Source organism: Rana temporaria, chromosome 1 (assembly GCF_905171775.1).
Source record: "Rana temporaria chromosome 1, aRanTem1.1, whole genome shotgun sequence".
Classification (NCBI taxonomy): Eukaryota; Metazoa; Chordata; class Amphibia; order Anura; family Ranidae; genus Rana; species Rana temporaria.
In genome coordinates, this window is record NC_053489.1 from 171,498,917 (window position 1) to 171,522,700 (window position 23,784).

The window sequence follows — 23,784 nt, forward strand, 5'->3', positions numbered from 1 at the left end:
CACCCTGGAACAGAGGGACTGGAGAAGTAATTGGAATGCATGCCCGGTTAAGTTCTTTTCCATAGACTCAGGGCAGGAGAAGGTCAGTGAGTGTGACACAGTGAATATCTGGAAGAGGCATGCCAGGGGAGCTGGGTGCAAGGCCAGAGGAGAGACTGTGGGGTTTTGTGTCAAATCGATGCAGCCTGTAACCATGATGGCAAAGTGATCATATCTACGGGCATCCCATATCCCCTTCCCCAACCAAGTTATATCCCCCAATAAACAAAAACAAAGCAAAGCAAATGACTGTTCATTGTCTCTGAGAGTTATATATGGGGGTCTGGCAGCAGGGTGATATGGTGGATGATAGTAACTAGTAGCAAGCATCCGCTACACTTCCCTTTGTATGAAATACCTGGTAATCCTGCCAGTCCCTCTGCTTTCCTATTAAAAATCGACCACACTGGGCATGAGAGCACATCCATCCCAGTGTGGTCAGTTTTCTAGCTGTGCTGGGAAATCAGTCTGCCCTCCTCAGATGATCAGACTTGTGCTGACAGACCGTCCTCCCTGCACAGCCATTCACTGAGCAGTTCAGTGTCCTTCTATTTCTCCTCTCCTAGCTCGCTAAGCTTCTGATGCAGCTGAGAACAGAGAGTATGTGATCACTTATAAAAAAGGGAAAAAAAGGTTTTTTTTTTTTTCAATGGGTGTTGGGAACACCCATGGGCAGTCTGCCATCTTCCACCTTCTGTCATTATCCACTCCCTCCTCAAGCCTACAATGTAGTAAGTTCTAGCTGATGGAAGAGCGCTGCCTCTTGCTACTTACTGCCTAATGTCCTCTCCCTCTAAAGTTAGAGAGCCTTCTTCCCCATCCTCAAAATCCTAAAGTAGGAATTCTAGCACATGACCAATGTTGTCCTCTGGCAGTAAGTCAGTGATCATATGATAAAATATTTTCACCGACCCCTCATTGCCCATTTCTGAGGCTATGATGGAATTAGCAAAAATGGAGTAGGAGGAAGAAGAGGATGAATTAACAGCAGTTTTAGATAACTAGCTGCTCTGCATCTGGGAGGAGGAAGAAGGTGATGGCCTTGTAAGCCACAACCTCATTGCTAATGAATAGCCTAAAAACATTGTCAAAATGTATACTACTAGAAGGGTTACATCTAAAAGGTTGAATGGCTATTATGCTTTCAAAGTAATAATCACAATCATTTCTTACCATGCCCAAATGTCTGCCATTTTGGGAAAGTAATACCGTACAGTATATTCATGCAGCAATGCTGAAAACACTGGCTTAATAAAGATATTGGAATTATTTGTGCCTCAAACCTGTAGTAGAGTATTATATATTATATATTATTACTGAATAGAGGTTTTCTTTTTTTTTTTTCTTTTGCTTTATCTTTAAATTTCAAGTTTTTTCAATATGTGTTTGAAATGTATAGTTTATAATCTAATACAGCTCTGTTTACATACCTTACTGTCATAGATACACAGTGGTTTAACAGAGTAAGCTTCTATATTGGTGCTTTATCTGTCTATTATTTATAGGCACGCTAGTTAAAATTCAGTGACCGTCAAACAATCTTAAAAGAGATGGCAGGATCAGCTCTACAGTGAATTATTCAGATGAATACGGTCATATTTGCTGATGGGACTAGTAGGATTTTCATGTCAAAACAACACTCATTAAACTGAGTGCTCCAGTGAAACCCGTGGATATTTGTTTTAATCTGTTTGTGATCCTTTTGCCTGCATTGACAGACCAAAGGTTTGGCTTGTATAACCATCAGAGGTAACAGATGTCACTCTTCTGTTTCTAGCTTGTGTTCACTGTCATTTCTCCTTGGTAAGAATACATGGCACTACATGCAAATAACATAAGATATATACTGTATCACTCTCACACACACACACACACACACAACTTTATCTGTAGAAACATCTCATGGCATTGATTGTTCCATCTGTTCATTACTGTATATGGGAATTTATCGGAAAGCCAGACCTTTAGCCCATTTGTCAAGAACAGAACATTATATATAGTAGCGGAATTTCTACAACTACTGTGCATGACAGCTTCCTATCTGTCAGCAGGGCCGCCATCAGGGGGGTACAGGCAGTACACCTGTAAGGGTTCCGGAGGCCTCCAGGCCCCCAGATGGCAACCCCCCTTTTTTTATAAAAATGTATATATATTTTTTAATATAGTTTTATTTTATTTTTTATTAAGGGGTCCAGAGGTATATTAATATATATATATATATATATATATATATATATATATATATATATATATATATATATATATATATATATATATATGTATATATATATATATATATATATATATATATATATATATATGTATATTTATATATATATATATATATATATATATATATATATATATATTAATATATATATATATATATATATATATATATATATATATATATATATATTATTAAAGGGCCCAGATGGCAACCCCCTTTTTTATATAAAAATTACATTTTTTTATATATTATTTTATTTCTTTTTTCTTTATATATATATATATATATATATATATATATATATATATATATATATATATATATATATATATATATATATATAAAATTATTATTATTAAAGGGCCCAGAGGTCCAAAGGGACCCGGGTGGCAACCCCCCTTTTTAAAAATTGTTTGATAAAAATGCAAAAAATAATAGAAAATAGAAAACATATCAAATGTTTAAACTGAGAAAATGTAGTTTTAAGAAAAAATAAGGTAGTTCTAAAATTGTTGGCAGCAGCAAATCTCAAAAAAGTTGGAACAGGGCAACAAAAAGCTGCCAAAGTAAGTGGTACTAACATGGAAGATCTGGAAGAACATTTTTCAACAAATTAGTTTAACTGGCAACAGGTCACTAGGTTGAAAAATGAGGAAAGAGGAACAGAGGGACATTGTTCCAAATCAGGGACAGTCCCCCAAAATCAGGGACGGTTGCCCGCTATGTGAGGTGGGGGGGGGGGCATCTATTCCCTCCAATCAGCTTTCAGAGCTCTTCAGACTGTAATTTCAGCTCTCCACCCCCTTCTTTCTGAGCACTCAGACAAACTATACATTCTCCACTTTGAATGGATAAAGAGAACAGAAGACTGCAAATAAACAGGTATAACTTATGTAGGAGGATTTGTTTCATCTCTGTGTATCACCTGAGGCCAGTCACTTCACTGGGTATATGTAAGGGTTTACAACCAGGTCCAGACCTTCCTTGTAGCTTTGCAGCAGCAGATCGCTTCAGTTCTAATAGTGATCTATTGCTGGCTGAAATAAAGACAGTAAAAAAATACAGTAATTCTGATAGATGTTCTTGCTTTCCTTAATCTACTAAAGACTGGCATTGTCATTATTGCTGTTGCAGATTTCACTTCACTTTCTTCATGATAAAATGTTGTCAGCAAGGTAGGAAGTGAAGATACATCTCTCTAACAGACCCTGGGTAGCAGCAAAAACCAAACAAGGGGTCTAGCTCTTTACCAAAATCAGTAAAAAAATAATTGGCTTAAAGTGATTGTAAAGTCTTGTTTGTTTGTTTTTTTAAATAACAAACATGTTATACTTACCTGCTCTGTTGCAATGGTTTTTCACAAGGCAGCCCAGATCCTCCTCTTCTAGGGCTTTTGCTGCTTCTGTCTAGTACTAGGTTTTTATATTTTGACTTTTATTCTATCAGTCATCTTTTATACCAGGGTGTTGAGAAACAATTTCATATAAACTGATCATATTAGCACTGAGTTACAACTGGAAAGCCAGTGGCTTTAAATGGGCCTCCCGTGCCATGTTAAATAGCTGATGGAAGGGTTCCACCAACTGCTGAACATTGCCAAGTGCTAGCAATACAGGGTTTAAATGGCTGTTTTGAGCCCATAACAGTAGAGAATTTATATTTTAAGCCATTATGAAAGGAATAATGTGTGCAAATACATTGGCTGTAGCCCCTATTATACTTTTGGAATAAATCCTCTTTTTGGATTCAAATTTCAGACTCTAATATTACTCCTATATTATCACTATATTATCAGTATGTTTTTGTCAAATATATTAATACAGCTAAAGTAAATCTAACTAAGGCCTAGTGCCATCAATCTATCCCTTCAAGTATCCAGTGCTACCCTGCCTACCAAAAAAAAGTTTTTTAATTGCTGGTCATATTAGGAATATTGCAGAAATGCTTTAGATATAGTTTCAGGTCCCCAATTGGAGTTCCAGATATCTTCAAGAGCTACAAAAGCTACACATTTATTTAAAGTGACATACTTTGGGGCCCCAAAACAACCCAATACTGGCTTACGTTGGCTTAGTCAGTAAGGTATTACGAAGAGTTTCAATTTCAGTATATATTTTTTTTAGATCAGTTTAGAGAACAATGAACTTCTGTAGGTTACTGAACCATAACTGTTCCTTGCACCGTTAAGCCCCGTACACGTGATCAGAATATCAAACAAAAAATACCACTTTTGTAGCGATCGTACAATAATCTAAAGGTTACTACACAGCTTTCGTCTGAATTTTTTATTTTTATTTTTTTATTTTTTGTTTATTCAGTACAGTTTTCATCCGAAAATACAATATAAATACATTACATCAGCTTTCAAATTTTTATTCTGTCGTACAAGAATTTTCGAACTTTTCAATATGGAGACTGTAAAAAAAAGGACGATCATTCGCTCGATAATTTCCTTGTGTGTACTAGGCCTTAAAGTGGAAGTCCATGCAACAATTCAAATCTCTGCGTCTATAGCCACCAGCATTCTAATACTAACCTATCTAGCCCCGTAGAGAAAAAACGAGTATACATACCTTTTCTGCAGGTGATCCTAGGCGATCCCACGCTCAACTGTGTGGGTGGGTACAGAGGACACTGCCGACAATGGAAGCCTCATACTAAGTATATTCCCATTCCCATTCATTTCACAGCCGTTGTCGGACGTGTCCGCTGGAGATAGAGTCGGATCTCCTGCAGAAAAGGCATGTACTATATACGGTACTTGTTTTGTCTTTGCAGGGCTAGATAGCTAAGTGTTAGAATGCTGCTGGCCAAAAATGCAGGGATTTTAGTTTTAGCATGGACTTCCCCTTTAAACAATTTCAGAACTAAGAGTGATCAGCCTCAATTTTTGTTTGCCTCTGTTGTAATAAGTACTGTATTTATGGGCGTATAACACTCACTTTTTTACCCTGAAAATAGAGGGTAAACTGTGCCTGCGTGTTATACGCAGGGGGCTGTGGCAGGGGTCAAGTCCTGGGGAAAAAAGTGTGGGAACTCCCACCCAAGATCCCCCACCAAAAAAAAAAATTATATGTTCATATGCATAATTACTAAACCGCATGTTTTTTTTTTCGATCCACTGTACCTTAGTAATCCTTTATGTTACTGGCCGCTTCCTGGATATGGATTCATCGAGTTGTCGTGGGATTTCGAAAGAACTTTAAGCAAGTTCTTTCTAAATCCCGCGATAACTCGCGGCAGACCTCCGCAATGTCTCCTGGGAATAATGACAAAAGCTCCCAGGAGACATTGCGGCATCAAGGAAGTGACGGAATACCTGCACATTACCCGATGAATCCATATACAGGAAGCGGCCAGTAACATAAAGGATTACTAAGGTTCGCCTGCCCCTGACAGTGACTCGAGCTGGGCATCACCGCTTAGTGAAGGATTGGCTCGAGCGGTTCGGCTGCTCTCGGCTGCTCTAGTCCTGCAAAGGGAACTGAGTTCCTGCTGTGAAAAAAGTGCAGGAACTCCGTTCCCACGCGTTCCCGCAGGACTTGAGCCCTGGGCTGTGGAAAGTTTTTTTTCCTGAAACTTCGCACTTAAAGTTAGGGTGCGTGTTATACGCCCTGTGCGTGTTATATGCTGATAAATACGGTATAAAGTATTACCCAGTTCTGTAAATAACTTAAAAGGAAAGCTATGGCAAAACATATTGGGGTAGATTCAGGTAGGACTTACGCCGACGTATCTCGATATGCGCCGCGTAAGTCAAAATTTGCACCGTCGTAACTATGCGCGTACCCACAAAAAGAGATACGCCTGAAATTAGGCTCCTTCCGACCGACGTAACTTTTCTCCGCCGGCGTATTTTATGAGCATTTTTACGCTGGGCGCATCTTGCACTCCCATTGTTTTCCTATGCAAATATGCAAATGAGGGAGATACGCAAATTCACAAACATGCGCGACGTCCACAGGTCAGCTGGAGAGCAGCTACAGCAGCACCGTTACGGACAAGCTGAGCACCCACACTTGCAGGACAACACATCTGTGTGCCAACATGCCAGGGGCAGCCATGGTCCTAGCAATACTACTGAGTGAACCGACTCGTAGGAGGTCACGGGAGAGGATATACCGAACGCGCATGAACATCTTTGGCATGGGTGATTCGGAAGTCTTTCGCATCTTCAGATTCAGCCCTGAAGCCATCCAGGAAATAGCCACAACCCTGCATGATGACATCACCAGCAAGACACATTGCGCACATGCAGTGGAGCCACTGGTAAAGATCCTGGCAACACTGCATTTCCTGGCAAGTGGATGGTTTCAACGTACAAGTGGAGTTATGGCTGGGATGTCACAATCCACAATGAGCAGATGTGTGCACCAGGTTGTCCCCGCAATCCTCAGACGCCTGTCCCACCACATCATCAAACCCACCCAGGAGCATCTGCGGCAGAAGGCAATGACAGATTTCTATCAAATTGCCAGATTCCCACGCACCGTGGGGGCCATTGATTGCACACATGTGGCACTACAGCCCCCCCGTGACACAGAGCACATATACTGCAATCGGAAGCATTGGCATTCCATCAATGTACAGGTGATAGCCGATGCCCATTGCCTCATATGGTACGTCCGTGCCAAACACCCAGGGTCCTGCCACGACAGCTTCATATACCGTCAAAGCCCCATCTCCACAGAATTTGAACAGAACATGTATGGGGACAGCTGGCTGGTTGGTGAGTGACATGGGTGTCAGGCATGTCTGTCCCCCCCCATGATGCAGACATCACAAAGGGGCACATGCATGACTAACATCCTCCTGTCTTTTCCCTTCCAGGTGACGCGGCATATGCACTTGGACCCCATCTCATGACTCCATTCTGGAATCCCCAAACCCCAGGAGAGGAAAGATACAATGATGCACACACACGTACCCGTGGAGTTGTAGAACGCACCTTTGGCCTCCTGAAGTCCCGTTTCCGATGCCTGGATAAGTCTGGGGGTACCCTGTTGTATTCCCCAAACTTTGTGTGCCAGATCATCGGGGCATGTTGCATTCTGCACAACTTCGCTGTGAGAAAGGGCCTGGAGATAGAGCTACGTGATGACCTGACCCCCGAACCACGCAATCCCCCCCTAACCAACTCTACCCGGTCTACTGAGGGAAGAGCAGTTAGGAGTTGTCTCGTGGAACGTATCTTTGCACGTTAAACACACACACATTCATCATGTCACAAGGAGAATGCACGCATGCACACCACTGTGGTCCCTAGCACACACACAACACATCCACATCAAATTGGATTAGACCAAAGTACACCGCACGGTACTTGGGAGCAGCAACGCCACGCCAAGACTCCAATTATGGCGCTGTACATTCATACACCATTCACACGGCAGAGGGTGACACCCCTTTGCCAGCAGGAGTGACACCCCCCCCCATTCACACACCAGTCACACTGTAGTTTACACTCCTCACCGTGTGTAGGGACTACAACACAAACAATAAAGCTCATACTTTGAGCATTAAAACAAAAAATAATCCAGCTCATACTCTGAGCATAAATATTAAAATAAATCCAGCTCATACTCTGAGCATAAATATAAATAATAAAAAAAGCTCATACTGTGAGCATAAATATAAATAATAAAAAAAGCTCATACTCTCAGCATAAATATAAATAAAAAAATAATCTCATACTCTGAGCAAAAAAAATTGAAATAAAAAAAACGAGCAGAAGTGTCCCAAAAATTAAGCAATCATCTCCTCTTCCTTTTGCCCAGGCTGGTGCCATGGGTGCCACGGCTCTGGCTCATCAGTTGGCAGGATGGAGCCTGGGGTGGGGATGGAGCCTGGGGTGGGGGGGAGTAGCATCATCCCCTGCTTGCTTACTCCTGGCAGGTGGTGCCTGCCTGCCCTCCATAGCGTTGGCCAGGCGGGTGAGCACAGAGTTGATCTGTGCCAGCATCCTAAGCTGGCGGGTGGTGTTCTGGTGCTGATGCCGCCGGGTTTGTCTCCCCTCCTCACGCACAGCAGCAGTGTTGGCTTCTACAGCCCCTGTCAACCTGCTCACCTCTGCTGTGAGCACTGCTGTGGCGGAATGCTGCTCCACCATGCAGGTGACCATCGCCACACTATTGGAGCTGACTTCCTGCAGGCTCTCTGCATTTTTGCTGCCCAGATCAGCCTGCAGGGTGAGGGCCTGCTGCAATGACGCTGCGCATGCAGCCTGAGACTTGGCAGAGGAGGCCAGGCTGTCCGCCACCTGCCGCAAGTCTCCCACCATAGTCCCGATATGGCGGGTCTGCCCGGCCCTGCTCCTCCTGCAGCCCTTCTCGGAGGTCTCCGGGTACACCCCTCGTTTTTCGCAGAGCCTTCCTGGGAGAAGGAGAGACTGGGGCCCGTCCCGATGGAGAAGACGGGGAGGGGCTTGCCATGAAGGGGGCTGAACTGGAGGGGGCTGCACTGGAGGGGCTTGCCCTGGAGGGGGCTGCACTGGAGGGGCTTGCCCTGGAGGGGGCTGCACTGGAGGGGCTTGCCCTGGAGGGGGTTGACCTGATGGTCGGGGAGGTGGTGGGGAGTTCAGGGATGGTGGAATCCTCGAGATATATGGAGTCCTGCTGGTGGAGGTCAATGGACTCCTCCACAACAACCTCCATAGATGTCCTATGGGTGCTCCCCTCCACCAACATGCCCAGGATTTCCAGGGGGGCCGACTGGACCACATGATGTTGTGAGGATGGCATGGGTCACCCTGCAGCCGACGACGGCCCAGCTTCATCCTCAACATCTGCGGATGACACAAAAAAAACACATGTTGGTGGACCCACACACTTGTCACATGTTCCCTTCCACCCCCTCCCATGCTACACACCATATAGGAAATAAAACAGACTTACCTGACCCCAAGTCCCCAACAGTGGAGTCATATCCTGGGACGCCCTCCACCTGCTGCTGCGACAAACACTGCAATTATCTCCTCCTCCGGTGTTAAGCGCAATGGACAGGCTGGTCCTCCTCCCGTGCCACTGGCATGTTTGTGAATAAGGACCAATTTGTCCCGGACCCGATGCCGCATGTCGTTGAGCTTTTTTTGGATATCATCCCATTTCCGGGTTTCATTGCCAATGGCATTGATGTCCAGGGTGATACTCTCAAAAATTGCCCTCCTCTGTGCCTTGCTAGTATTCTTGCGCTGGGCACCATGCAGGGCGGCATCGTATTTGGTCAGTGCCGCCAACATGACCTCCATCTCCGCTGCATTAAAGTTATGTTTCCTCATTTTCTCCTTCTGAGGAGTTGCCATGTCACGCTGAAGCAAAATTACCTTGCTCAGGGGGGGAAAAAAGCAGGATGTAATTTTGCGCAGGACGGGCACATGTCTGGGCGTATTTATGCGCTCCGCGTAAGCCGGTGGGCCGGCGTATCCCAGGAAGTAGGACCGGCGTAGTTGTGAGCATGCGCACAGGGGAGCGATCGTACGTCCACGGGACTGCGCATGCTCCATCGATGATACGACGGGCGTAATCCACTGCTCAACGTTCAGCCCATCATTTGCATAAGGGAACACCCACTTACACTTACGCTGGCTTGCGCCTTCAAAATTCCGGTACCCCGGCTTGCTGAATACTATGCTAACCTCACACGATTACGCCGGCGTAGCACATATGAGATACGCTACGCCGGAATAAGGATGTGCCTCTACCTGAATCTACCCCAATGTATTATAACTGAATGTAGTTAATATATAGTATGTAATTGTAGTATTCAGTATATTAATTTGTTTTTAATTTCAGGTACCTTTTAAAAAAAAATCTGCATTTTTCTTACATCCAGATCAAATTGTCAAACAGGAAGAGGAAAACTGCCGCTCCAGGTGAGTGCACTGTGCAATCAGTATCCTCTCAGAACCAAATGGGTGCCGGAAATGCATGAAGCAAAACTTGAAAGGAAATATGGACAGCCACACACCAGAAAAACCTTAAAAAGGTGGCCTTTAATTGTAAAAGGAAAAAAGCACTACAAAGCACAGCAAGCAGTGGGGTATATAGCTGACGCGTTTCGCACAAGGGTTCAGTGCTTCAGTCATAGCTATAATTGTCCATCAAATGTTACCGTGGCAAGGACTGCGATAAACTATGAGTAATTGAAGCAACATTTTGTAAACCATATCACTAAAGCCGGCCATAGATGGTTCAAATCCAGTTCGGTTCAGCAGGGGCTGGCCAAGATTCCAACTATCTATGTCCAGGCTGATTGTACCCAAGTCGATTCATCGATCAACTTGGGTACAACCAGCATGCCAGATTTATCATGTGATTATTGCCACTGGCTATTGCCACTAGCAAGAATTGCTGTATGTTCTCCCAGCCGAGAAGGCTCTCCGTGAACTCCCCACCGCTGGGAGGACATAATAGCTCCGCGGGAGGGATTCCCCCATCAACACACCATCTATGTCCAGATTTTCACTGTCACTTTAATTGGTAAGTGTGTCTGCATGTAAATGTAAATATAAAGAGAAGATGATAAAAAGATGAAAGGAATTAACATGCTGAATATTATCATTACAAACATAAACTGCATACATTTATCAGAATATTCTTTTTTTTTTTTTTTTATAGATGTCCTTTAAATCCTTAGTAAAAGTCATTTTAATTTCACTTGGGTACTACGGAAATTAAAATGATAACTCACGTATACATGCTAAAAGATGGCAAACCCTGCTGCATATCTGTAATCCTAAAACCTAAATAAAATCTTGGATTTGACACAAATAGAATTCAGAAACGGTGAGTGATATTCCTAATACATTTTACTCAACATTACATCATTGAGTGCCAGGCTTACCTCCACGGTAATAAATTTGTTTTGCTGTTCCGGGAGAAACAGATTGTTAATGAATCTTTAGGTGTTAGTGCAGAAAACGAGTATGCAGTATACACTGTATTCTTCCACAGGACAAAAATATACTTGTAATTCAGACTATCACTATTGCTGTCTCTTCAGTGCTGCCGTTCATTGCCCTAGGCTGAGTTTATATTTAATAAGCCTTAATATGGCTAGAGGCAGTATATGTATACAACATGATCTTCTGCTATAAAACTGGGAATTGTCTATACTACTGTATATGTTAGGTCACTTCTTAAGAGCAAAATGCTGAAATACTTTTTTTTTAATCACTTTGTTTTTGATGACAAATGAATTTCACTGTTCGGCTCTGAGATAATTCAGAAAACACTGTCTTCCTCTAGGCGAAATGGAACGTTTCTTGCATATTTATGCTAATAACTTACTGGTAAAGTTTATTCCTGAGTCAAATTTAGGACTACTGCAGTCTTAGGCCTTGTACACACGGCCGAACATGTGCGATGAAAACGGTCCGTGGACCGTTTTCATCGGACATGTCTGCTGGGAGGTTTTGGTCTGATGTGTGTACACACCATCAGACCAAAATCCCTGCGGACAGAGAACGCGGTGACGTAGAAGACACCAACGTGTGAAATAGCACAAAGGGGAGGGAGCGGCGAGATACCGATATGACAAGCGCGACAGGTACGACACTTTCTGGAGACTCTGGATGGTGCAGAAAAGTATAAACGGGCACTTACAAAGTTTGAGGAGTACTGTGGAGGAAAGGAACCACTAGCCCATATGATCTCTAAAATGTACATATTATTGACTGCACCACCAGAAGACTTTAGAATGTCGAGCCTAGTAAAATGGGAGAGAGATTTAGGCCAAGTTTTTTCCCCAATACAAAGCCAAAATATTATAAATTTAGCATTAAACTCTTCAAGATGCACGAAAATACAGGAATTAAATTATAAAATATTAACAAGATGGTACTATACGCCAGCGCGTTTAAATACATTTTTTCCTGAAATGTCAGATAGATGTTGGAGAGGCTGTGGGGAGAAAGGGACAATGCTACATACATTTTGGGGATGTCCAATAATACAACAATTCTGGGAAACAGTACGGAGAATTACACAAGTATTTACGGAATATCATATTCCAGTTGACCCATCGTTTTTTCTACTACATCATGCTGAAATATATCCGGTGAGATATAAGGGATCAATGATGTGTCATTTGATAAATGCGGCGAAAAGCTGCATTGCAACAAAATGGAAAGATCCCGAGGCACCTCCAATATCTATGTGGCTGAAAAAAGTAAGGAAAATAGGGATAATGGAGAAACTCCTCCCAAAAACAATAGATAAGAAAGAGCAAATTAAAATGATATGGGCACCTTGGGAATTATTTTTACAGTCGGAGGAAGGTAAAAAGTTAATAGGAGAATAAGATAAAGGGCAGTAGATGGAAGAAAGAAGGAAAATAGGAGAGAGAACATTTTGCGCACGGATGGAGGATAGCGGAGGGGAGGAGGGGTGTTTTGTATTGTCTTGTTAAGAAAAATTTTTCTTCCCTCTTTTTTTTTTTTTTTTTTTTTCCTCTTCTCCTAATTCTTCTCTCCGGCCTGAGGATAGACGGCTGGAGGAGGGGAATGGGGGAAGAAGGGGGTCTAGAGGTAGGGATGAGGGGGGAGGGAAAGGGGGGATAAAATGAGGAAGGAAGTGCTGCGGGACTAAGGAGGGAATTAGTACTTTAGATAAAGAATAAATGGATACTTAGTGGGAGATGGAATACTCGGGTAGTCTGAAAATTAGTTTAGAAGTAGAAAGTATTTGGTCTATCATAGAGGAATGGATTGAAACTAGTAGTGATACAGATATTATGAATAGTAAATAGAGTTGAAGAGAGAGAATAAATATAATTCTCATATATATGTTGATGTATAGGACTATGCTCAGTCCTCTTCTTATGTTTCCTGTATCACTTTCTTGCTTTTTGTTTTCTTGGAAAAGAAACGAAATAAAAAAAAAGGAAAATTTAAAAAAAAAAAAAAAAGAAGACACCAACGTTCTCTGACACGGAAGTTCAATGCTTCCACGCATGCGTCGAATCAATTCGACGCATGCGTGGGATTTCGGGCCCCTGGTTATACGTCATAACCAGCGGACATGTCCGATGAGTCATACTAACCATCGGACATGTCCGATGGACAGCTTTCCAGCGGACAAGTTTCTTAGCATGCTAAGAAACTTTTGTCCGCTGGAAACCTGTCCGCTCGGCCGGAAAACTGTCCGCTAGGCCCTACACACGGCCGGACATGTCCGCGGAAACTGGTCCGCGGACCAGTTTCAGCGGACATGTTCGGTCATGTGTACGGGGCCTCAGAGATCTCACAAGAGGGCACATCAATACAGAGGGAGAAGGGTAATTTCATATTTATTGGAGAGAGCACAGAACAGGTAGTATTTTTTTTTGAGGATTTGAGATAAGGTATTACCAGTTGAGTGTTTTCATGTAGAGACCTTAGCAGAAAGCAAAAGTTACTTGAATGCAACAAAGGCATGTGATCCCTTAGATGGGTTTTTCCTGGTACCTGTAGTCCTTCATTAGTTGTGGGGGGTGTCAATCCTCTCTGAGGGGCTTATGCTGGGACCTCTAGTCCTTCACTTCCCCCAAAATTGAAGGACTATAAGTCACAGCATGAACCCCTCCTCTTTGTGTGGGCTCTCTCATGACACACACAGTCCCAATTCATCCCTGGCCCCCGCCTTACTTTAGTTTTGAGAGTTGCATTTAAATGAGTCCTGGTAGTTTACCTTCCCTTCCCTCTAAGCATGCTGTGCCACTGGAGAAGATTGAGGAGGTGGGTGGAGCTAAAGCACTAGGCGCAGAGCGGCAGAGGAGAAGGAAGTTAAATCCTCCTCTGCTTTGAATGCCGGGGCCTCTGCCTCGCTCTGAATTAGGGTGACAACGTGATATCACTGGTTGCTAGATGCCGCAGCCCTAGCAAGCAGTGGGCAGTAGAGCCAGCAGTGGAGGTGATGCAAGCTACGGGTCTCGGCTGATAAATATTGTCAGTTAGTAAAGCGGCACTGTCTGCAGCAGCCATTTTTGGGGCTTCAGATCGAAAGCCTAGTCCGCCTCTGTTCTCTGCAGTCCTCACTAGTGTCTTTTGCTTGGGGAGCAGCGCCGCCCTCCTGTAATTTGCCGCCCTAATGCAAACGCTTGTTTGGCTTGTGGTAGATATGCCCCTGCCAGTAGGGCACTTCGTAAAGACAAACAAGATGTACACTTTGCAAGGACGTTTTCCCCCAAGCTTAGTTAAGGAGATGGAACTCTGCTGACTTCCATCATCTATCGTGCAAAATAAATGCATTTGTTATTATTATTATTATTTTCCTTGCACGTGATTCAGTGTACTTTGTAAAGTAAAATCTTACCACATCCACCTAGCTCTGGCATGAATTACCATGTAAAGGAAACAGCCTATCAACTCCAGTGTGTCCATATAGAAGCTGCATTGTTACCCTGAAAGCATCCTAGAAGCATGCTCCTGTGACATGAGCTGTGTGTCTTTACTTTTAGCCAGACAGCCAATGGGATTCCAATGGGGATCATACATACCTTCAATTTTTAATCAAACTTATAAACAAAAACTTGCTCTCTCACATCTCCATCACATTCACCAGAGTACACACAGACCCAGAAGCAATTGGATTCAGCAGTGATGAAATTCAAAAGGCACATTTTAGGTACAAGGTACATTATAAGCGATATTATTAGATGTGGTGGCTGCATTAGTTTCCTTTTTATGCTTTTTCTCTCTGTTTCACCTGTTGATCTGGCCAGTAGCACACCTTCGGTATTAAAGTACTTCCACTCTGAGAAACTAAAGAACTGAAGGAGCAACAGAGACACCTTTGGACAGCAGCATTTTCGGCATTGCAGGAGTGTTACATGGACTAGCAGATTTACACTTATAAATTGAAGCCAAACGCCAGCTAACACCTTTTAAGCAGTTACAGAAAAACAGCTTTGCTTCTTTTGGGATAAAGGTTTTACATAAATAAATAAGAGCTGTCCATTTTAAACACCCCAGTCAATGTTAAATGGTTCGTGTCTTACCTCTAACTGCTACATCTGCAGGGTAGTTGTTCCGTTGAAGAATGACAGACTTACATGGCAGGATCACCAGGTGAAAATAAAAAAAATAAAAAAAACAAATTTAGCCACCACATGTAAGAAATGGTAAGCTTGAATATAATAAATTAAAAATGTACAATACTGCGCTTCCCCCAAAATATCTGCAGCCAACACAACAAAAGGATAATTGTAGCTAAATATATAAACAAAAGTGCAGCGCCAATAGGGAACTCTCAATGACAAGAGTTCTAAATAGTGAAATAGATTCTACAATGTGAAGTGATACAAATCAGAAACTTTAAACTTACAACATTAAAATGGTGTGTGAACACACTACTATATAATTATAGAGGACCAATAAACAACAAATTGTCCATATGGTGAGAACAAACATCAAGGTGACCCCTGTTATATCAGCATAGAAGGTTTCCCCTCAGGAGCGTCAACCCAATGGAAACAAGAAAATGGATGGAATAGCCTTACCGGATGAAGTGGACCTAAAACACCATACGGCGATGGGTCACGTAGGCATGGAAGGCCGAATGCCTGGTCTAGTCACTACCGCTGTCAGACTTTGCGCTTTATCAAGGCGTCGATCTCCACAACAGATAGCTGTATGGATTAGCTCCCAGGTGGCTAACTTCAATCCAATTCCAATGATGAAATGAGGAAATATCAGCTTTCACTGGACATAATAAGCTCCAAGCATAAGAGAAAAAAAGGAGACAAGGAGAACACCTCCTCATAGTGTAAAAAAGCTAAAAATGGAATCCATAAAAAATTCAAAGAGATCAAGCACTGAATCAAAAAATTCTAAAGGAAAAAAACACATCCAAAAATAGAATAAAAATATCATAAATTCATACAAATGTTGGCGCAGTATGGAAGTGGCTGAGGCCAGTGTATGTGCCCTGGCCTCAGCTATATATATATATATATATATATATATATATATATATATATATATATATATATATATATATATATATATATATATATATGTTTGCTTTTGGGTTTAATAACCACTTTAAGGTTAAACATGCTTTGGTAACAATATTGCCCCCCATCCCTCCTCCACCTATACTCAGTCAATCCAATGCCATCTGTTGCAGCTCTCTCCACTCTCACTTCCCAGTCTCACAAGCTTTGCTGAGGCTCCCACTGCTGTCAGTCAAATCCTGTAATGTGGGAGAGGGTTCAGGGACGAGATAAAGCTAATCATATACCTATAATGATTTTTTCCCCCAAAAAAAAATCATAGGTAATTTTTCTCATTCACCGATGTGCACTGATGGGCACTGATGAGCCAGCATTGATGGGCACTGATAGGTGGCACTGATGGACACTGATAGATGGCATTGATGGGCACTGATGAGGAGGTGCTGATGAGGCTGCACTAATAGGTGGCACTGATGGGCACTGACATGTGGGACTGATAGGCAGCACTGATAGGCGACACTGATGGGCACTGGTGGGCGGCACTGATTGGCAGCACTGGTGGGCACTGTTGGGGCTGCACTGATAATCAGTGCCTTGATTATCAGTAGTACCAATGTCCCTAAAGCAAGCCGGTAATCAATTATCTTCTTCTCTCCTCATGCAGTCAGTGTGAGAAAAAAAAGCTTGTGTTTACATCCTGTGATCAGCTGTCATTGGCTGTCAGCTAGACTGACAGTTGATCACATGGTAAAGGGCCGCTGTGATTGGCCCTTTACCCCGATCTGAGATCGACTGAGTCCGGGAATAGAGCGGGGAGAAAGGTGTTAAGAACCATTGTTTGATTTCCTAATGGTTAGTGTGGCCATAATGATGAGAAATTTTGCTGGGGCAGGATGAAAATTTTACAAAACTTTAGAGGTGAATCTTGTTTTCGTTTGGGAAAAACGATACATACTGTAATGAAACTTGTTTGTAGTGAAACAAGAATTTAACAATACATTGTCAGCTTTCAAGTCAATTAAGATCAAGATAATTACTAAAGGGGAAGTGTTTGGGAAAACGAAAAATAAAAGCCTATTTGCCCGTGGTGCCTGTTAGCTGTTGTGACTATTGTTATGTTATGCCAATGATTGCACAATATGACTGGTGGCTTTTTAAAATTCCAGAGATGTGTAATACCAGTCACAGAGCTGGATTAATGTTTTCCTGACATCAGATTACTGAACTATTTCTAGGTCAGTTCATATATTATCCAAAAGGTCACCAAGTTCTAATGACAACCCACCTTCAATATTCTTGTGCCACAAATGCTTCATTCTTCCATTTTATCTTTTCAGATCATTACAGGCTACTGCCTTTTAAAATGAATGTCAGTTCCTTTTGCTGCACAATAGAGAGAAGGAGAGAGAGAAAGCGATGACCTTTAGTGAGTAAAATAGGTTTGTGAGCTTTCAGTGCTTTGTAGTTATGTCTGAAGCTCATTATCTCCTCATCTCAAGAACTTCCAGTCCCTGTATCAATAACTATGTCTGTGCAATAGGTTTGTGTCTCTTGCTCATGAGATAGGACTCTGGTATAAAGGTTTATTAATAGCTAAAAGCAGCCTGCCAAATGCATCAGAGCATTAGAAATTGGAGGAAAGTGCTTCATTCTGCATTCTTTTAACACGTAGTTTGGCTGTTCGACAGAATATCAATGAAGAACAAGGTGTTTTTTTGTTTATAGACTTTTAGCTCTACCATAGGCAGTGATTACAGGTAAAAAGCAGCATCTGTTGTTCCTATTGTTTACTAGGAAAATGAACTGAAGTGCACCTAGTGTCAAGATGGGTGACCTGGCCAGTCTATATCCCAAACTAAGCGGCATTTATCAGTCACAACCATTTTTCAGAGCCATTCAACTGTACAGGGCCATCAAAGGGCAGGACCCTCGGTCAGACTGAAGAGATGTTCAAATATCACAATGGACACTCTTTGAAAACTAAAAGCAGGCATGTTTTTTTATTACGGTAAAAGAAATATGATAGTATATATTTGTGGAACAGTTATCTAATTCATTCATTGCTTTTTTATTTTACAAAAAATATATTTTTTTTTTAAGCCATATGCACATCTGTCACCAGAGGTTCATCCTGAGGTAAAACTGATGACGCTTAGGATTTCAGAGCCAAGAAAGGAGGTGACAACGTTTTACTGGCCATATTTCTACATTGGTTCTGAAAGACAAAGCAAAGTCCTCCATGGCTGCCCAAGAACAGATCTTTCTCTTCAATTATGTTCTCCTGTATACCTGAAGAAGGGGAAGCCTGGTTTGCCTGGAAATATAGTGGGTGTCATGTCATTTACATTGATGTGTATAGATTTCCTCTCCAAGCGTGCAAATCATCGCTTTTAGCCCATCATCGCCTGTAGCTGATTGAGGAGCATACCATGATTCAGTGAGGATGTCATTATGGGATTGTACACCCCATCAACACCCATCATGCTATAAGAACATACCTTAAATATAAAATAAACACAACAAGGATTGTGGAGAAGTTTAGGCCGCTCCCCTTTATTGGGTTTAAAACAATTTTTATTATGAAATTAACTTTAACCTTTAATACCAAACAGAATCGCTGTTAACCATTAACAGACCAACATGCTTAGTCACTAAGACTCAAGCAGCAATATCTTATACCAACCAAATACCAACCACTGTCCACCCACAAAGTGGGCGACATTACCCAAAAAGATATACCTTCAATATCAAACAAAACTGTTGGTAACCAATAACAGACCAACTTGCTTTGTCACTACGGCTTAAGCAGTAATATTTTTTTTTCTTTCAATAAGTTTTTATTAATATTTCAGATAGGATTACAGTCGTCATATATACTTTTCAAAAATAAATATGGCCCCTTAGGAGCAATACATAGCAGAATGCTAAAAAATCTTGAAACGGTAAATACCACTAAATAAATTAATTCCTGGGGGAAAAGACAGAGGAAGTAGTGATTGCCTGGTAGGCTAAATAAAGTTGTAATCATTGCTACCATCAGGACCAAAGAAGGTCCTTCCAATAAAACTGTGGCTCGGAGTCAAGGGCAACTCGGAGTCCAGACCCTCAGCACCCCATTTGGGAACCTGCTGTGCTAAGGGAAGGGTCCCCTACCCCCGCTCCTCGCCATCCCTCCCCACACCACTCTCACCAGTGCGGGCGAGGGGAGTGCAGTGGGCTGAGAAGGGCCTACCATGTATTTCCCCCCACAAAACATGCCATAACTAAAGGGATAGCTACATAAAGGTAAGAGGTTAGGAAATAGAGAGAAGAAGAGGGATAGAGGGCAGGGAAGGGTGGGGAGCTAAGGTGTCTAACATATATCTAGACAGCAGTCAAGCTTTGACATGAGCGGGTGCCAGAGGAACACCGATATAGTCGGCCCAAGGACCCCAAGTTTCACGAAACATTTCAGAAGAATCATCCAGTATGCTGGATAACTTTTCTTGGGTCATGACCCATGAAATTTTTTGCTTGGCTACCGAAACCAACGGTTTGGGCTGTTTCCAGGATTTTGCAATGGCAATCTTGGCACCAAGCAGAATAAAGTGCATTAATTTTTGAGTAGGTTTGGTCAAGAGAGGGATATGAACATTCAGAAGTGCTACTTCTGGAGACCTAGGAATCCGGCTCCCTGTCACTTTGAAAATCATGTTGAAGATGGTCCGCCAAAAGGAGCGGATCCTAGGACACTCCCACCATATATGAGCCATAGTGCCTCTCAGCTGACAACCCCTGAAACAATTTGGGTCTCCACCAGGAAACATGGCCGCTAATCTGGAGGGTGTGAGATACCATCTAGTAATGACTTTGACACTTGCCTCAATCAAGGACGTTCCCTGGATACCCCGGAATGATCTAAAGAATGCTTTCTGCCAAGATTCTTGGCTAATGTTCATTTGAAAATCAGCCTCCCAGGCTTCCATATAGGATGTTTTGGTTGATGGGTGAGTGAGGGCCGCATAGATTGCTGAAATACCACCTCTCCGCTCCACGGCCTGGCCGCACCAGATCTCATATGAGGTAAAGTTAGGGGGTAAAGGCTTAGATTTCCAGATGGCATGCAGGAATTGTGAAATCTGCTGAAAGTGGGCCTTCTCCGAATCAGGTAGTTTCAGGGTGTGAATACAGAAAGATAGGGAAATTGGACCACTAGAGGTAAAATACTGTCCTATCCGATACAGCCCCTTATCCTTCCACCATCTAAACTCCTCAGATTGTAATCCGGGAGGGAAATCAGGGTTATTAAAAATATGGGCTAAAGGACGGATAGAGGAGGTAAGGCTGGTGTTTTGTCTAAGGCGATCCCAAAGGGCAAAGGATTGGGACAACACTGGGGATAAGATAGATGGGCGAGATTTGATAGGGATCCATAAAAGGCAGTCCAGAGGTGTATTGGGAACCGCCTGTTCCTCTATACTGACCCAATCTGGTATATTATGTTTGTCATATAGAGATGAGAGCTGTGCTAATCTAGCTGAGAGGAAGTAACTGTGAAGATCGGGAAGACCGAGCCCACCTTTGCGTTTGTGTCGAATGAGTGTGTCCTGAGGTATTCTATACCCCGATGAGCCCCATACATACTTAAGCAGTTTACTTTGAAAGGATTTTAGGTGATTCCTTCTAATTGGGATAGGGAGGGAGCGAAAGAAGTATAGGAGTTTAGGGAACAGGGTCATTTTGATCGAGTTGATCCTACCTATCCAGGATAGGTTTAATTTAGACCAAGTAAGCAGGTCAGTTTCCAGTTTTTTGTATATGGGGGGATAATTAAGGTTATAGAGAGCCTCGGTCTTGGCTGCTAAGGTGACGCCAAGGTATTTGATAGTCGACTCACTCCAAGTGAATTTGAAAGAATGTTGGAGGCCTTGAACTACTTGGGGGCTTAGGGATATATTTAGTGCTTGCGATTTGGAGTAGTTGACCGAGAGACCCGAAATTTTAGAAAAGTCGTCTAGGGTACGACATAGGTTGGGGAGGGAGGAGATGGGAGAGGTCAAGAACAATAGGATGTCGTCTGCAAAGAGGGCACATTTATGGGTCTGTTCCCCACATTTGACTCCTAATATATTGGGATTCTGTCGTATGGCAATAGCAAGAGTTTCTATTGCAATAGCAAACAATAATGGAGACAAAGGGCAGCCTTGTCTAGTGCCTCTCTTAATTTCTATTGGTTTGGAGTACTGGCCATTAATCCGAACAAGCGCCCTAGGGTGTGCATACAGGGATCTGATAATACCCAGAAACCCGGTCCCAAATCCCCAGCGTTCGAGAACGCTGAAAATGTAGGGCCAGGAAACAGAATCAAAGGCCTTCTGGAGGTCCAATGACAATAAAAAACCCTTCTGGGGGGACCCTCCCGTCCAGTTGGTTTGTAGGATCGATATCAAATCTATTGCTCGTCTAATTTGGTCTGGGCCTTGTCTGCCCGGTATAAACCCCACTTGGTTCCTGTGTACATATTGTCCAATAAACCCCGCCAATCTGTTGGCTAGTATTTTAGTTAGGACCTTAAGGTTGTTGTTAATAAGGGAAATTGGGCGGTAATTTTGGACATCTTCTGGGTTTTTGTCAGGTTTGGGTATAACTGTGATGAAAGCCGTGTTAATCTGGGGATCAAAAGGGCTGCCCATGGCTTTGGAGTTAAAGAATTTGACCATATGCGGTGTGAGTATATCCACAAAGGATTTATAATAAGGAATGGAAACACCGTCCGGTCCTGGAGCTGATCCCTTGCGGAGACCCTTGATCACCTCCCTTACCTCATCGTCTGTGATTGGGGAATCCATTATGTCCTTGTGAGCCCTTGAGAGAGAAGGGATGGGGAGACCATCATAAAATTGTGAATGTAGGTCCGTCGGGGGCGGTGTATGGGAGTCATAGAGGCTTGAATAGAAGCTATGAAAAGCCTCCAGAGTCTTGGAGGGGTTGGTCGTGGGAGGATCCCCCCCTATTTTGATTTTAGGCATGGATATCAGTTTGGTTTTGGGGGAAAGTTTAGATGCTAGCATGGTGCCGATTCTATCGGCTTTGGTAAAGAATTTGTGTGCACCCCATCTAAGTGATTTTTCTGCACGGGTCGTCAGGGCTAGGTTCAGCGCCAATCTGGCATTATCAAGCAGGGTAGTAGGTACCCCAGTCGGATTCTTTTTATGCAATTCCTTAAGGGAAGTATATTCCTTTTCTAATTTATCTATGTCTGCTAACCTTTCCTTTTTAACACGCGATGAGATCTGGATAAGCTTACCCCTGATAAAGGCTTTGTGGGCCGCCCAGAGTGTTTCTTCGGAGACTTCCCCAGTGCCGTTGAGCTTAAAGTAATCCAAAAGGGCTGCACCTATCTCCTTGACTCTGGCCGGCTCAGAAAGCAGTGACTCATTCAATCTCCAAAACGTGCGCAAACCCTCCCTGATGCCTAGCTTAAGTGAGATAATAACTATGGAGTGGTCTGATAGAGCGGAGTCCCGTATGGAAGCAGACAAGACTGCCGGCAAAATGGTGGAAGGTGTAAGAATGTGGTCAATTCGAGCATAGGTAAGATGTGGGTGGGAGAAGTGGGTGTAGTCTCTCTTAGAGGGGTTGAGTTCTCTCCAGGCGTCCGCTAGGCCAAAGCCATGCAGAAGCCTGGCTATTTTAAGACTTTCTCTCGATGGACGTATCAATCTGGACCCAGGAGGTTTAGTCTTATCCAGTCCGTGGTCCAATGCCATGTTGGAATCCCCGCCAAACACTATAGTGCCTTCTAAATTAGGGGATAGGGCTTCTAACATTATTTTAAAAAATTTTGCTTGCCCCCTGTTAGGTGCGTAATATGACACAAATGAAAATAGTTGATCCCCTATTGTGCCTTTTATTAATAAAAACCTCCCATCCGGGTCAGAGATGTCGGAAATCTTAACGAATGCACATTTTTTGGAGAACAGAATAGCCACCCCTTTTGTTTTGTTTTCTGCACTGGCTAAATAAAATTGGGGAAAATGCTGATGTAGAAAAGAAGGGCTGTATCGGATAGGAAAGTGAGTCTCCTGTAACATAATGACATCAAAATGTAGAGATTTATAGTGGTCCATTACCTTCCTTCGTTTAATCGGGGAGTTTAAACCTTGGATATTATGGGATGCGATGCGGAGCCTAGAATCTAAGGAGTTAGCCATGGAGATCAGAGGTGGCCCCCCAGCACGAGCGTCCCCCACTCACCTGCAGCAGTCTCGGGTCTGGGAAGGATCTGGCCCCAATCGCAGGTACCGTCATGCGGTCTGAACCCCCCGAGTTGAGTCGGATAACTGAGGAACCAGAGAGCATGATACATGTTAGACAAGCAAAAATATACATAGGGATCAAGGGAAGAGGGTGGGGTAGACAGAAAAGAACAGAACCAGAAAGGTCTCCTGAAACAAGAAAAAGGAGCGCTAAGGAGGAGAAGCCCCAGTCGCTCACGACAATGAATTCGCAAATAGCTCTCCCTAAACAAGGGAAAGCCGTCCATCCCTCGGAGACCATAAGGCGTCCGAAGGCTGGAAGGAGGCGCATAGGAACCAGGCCCA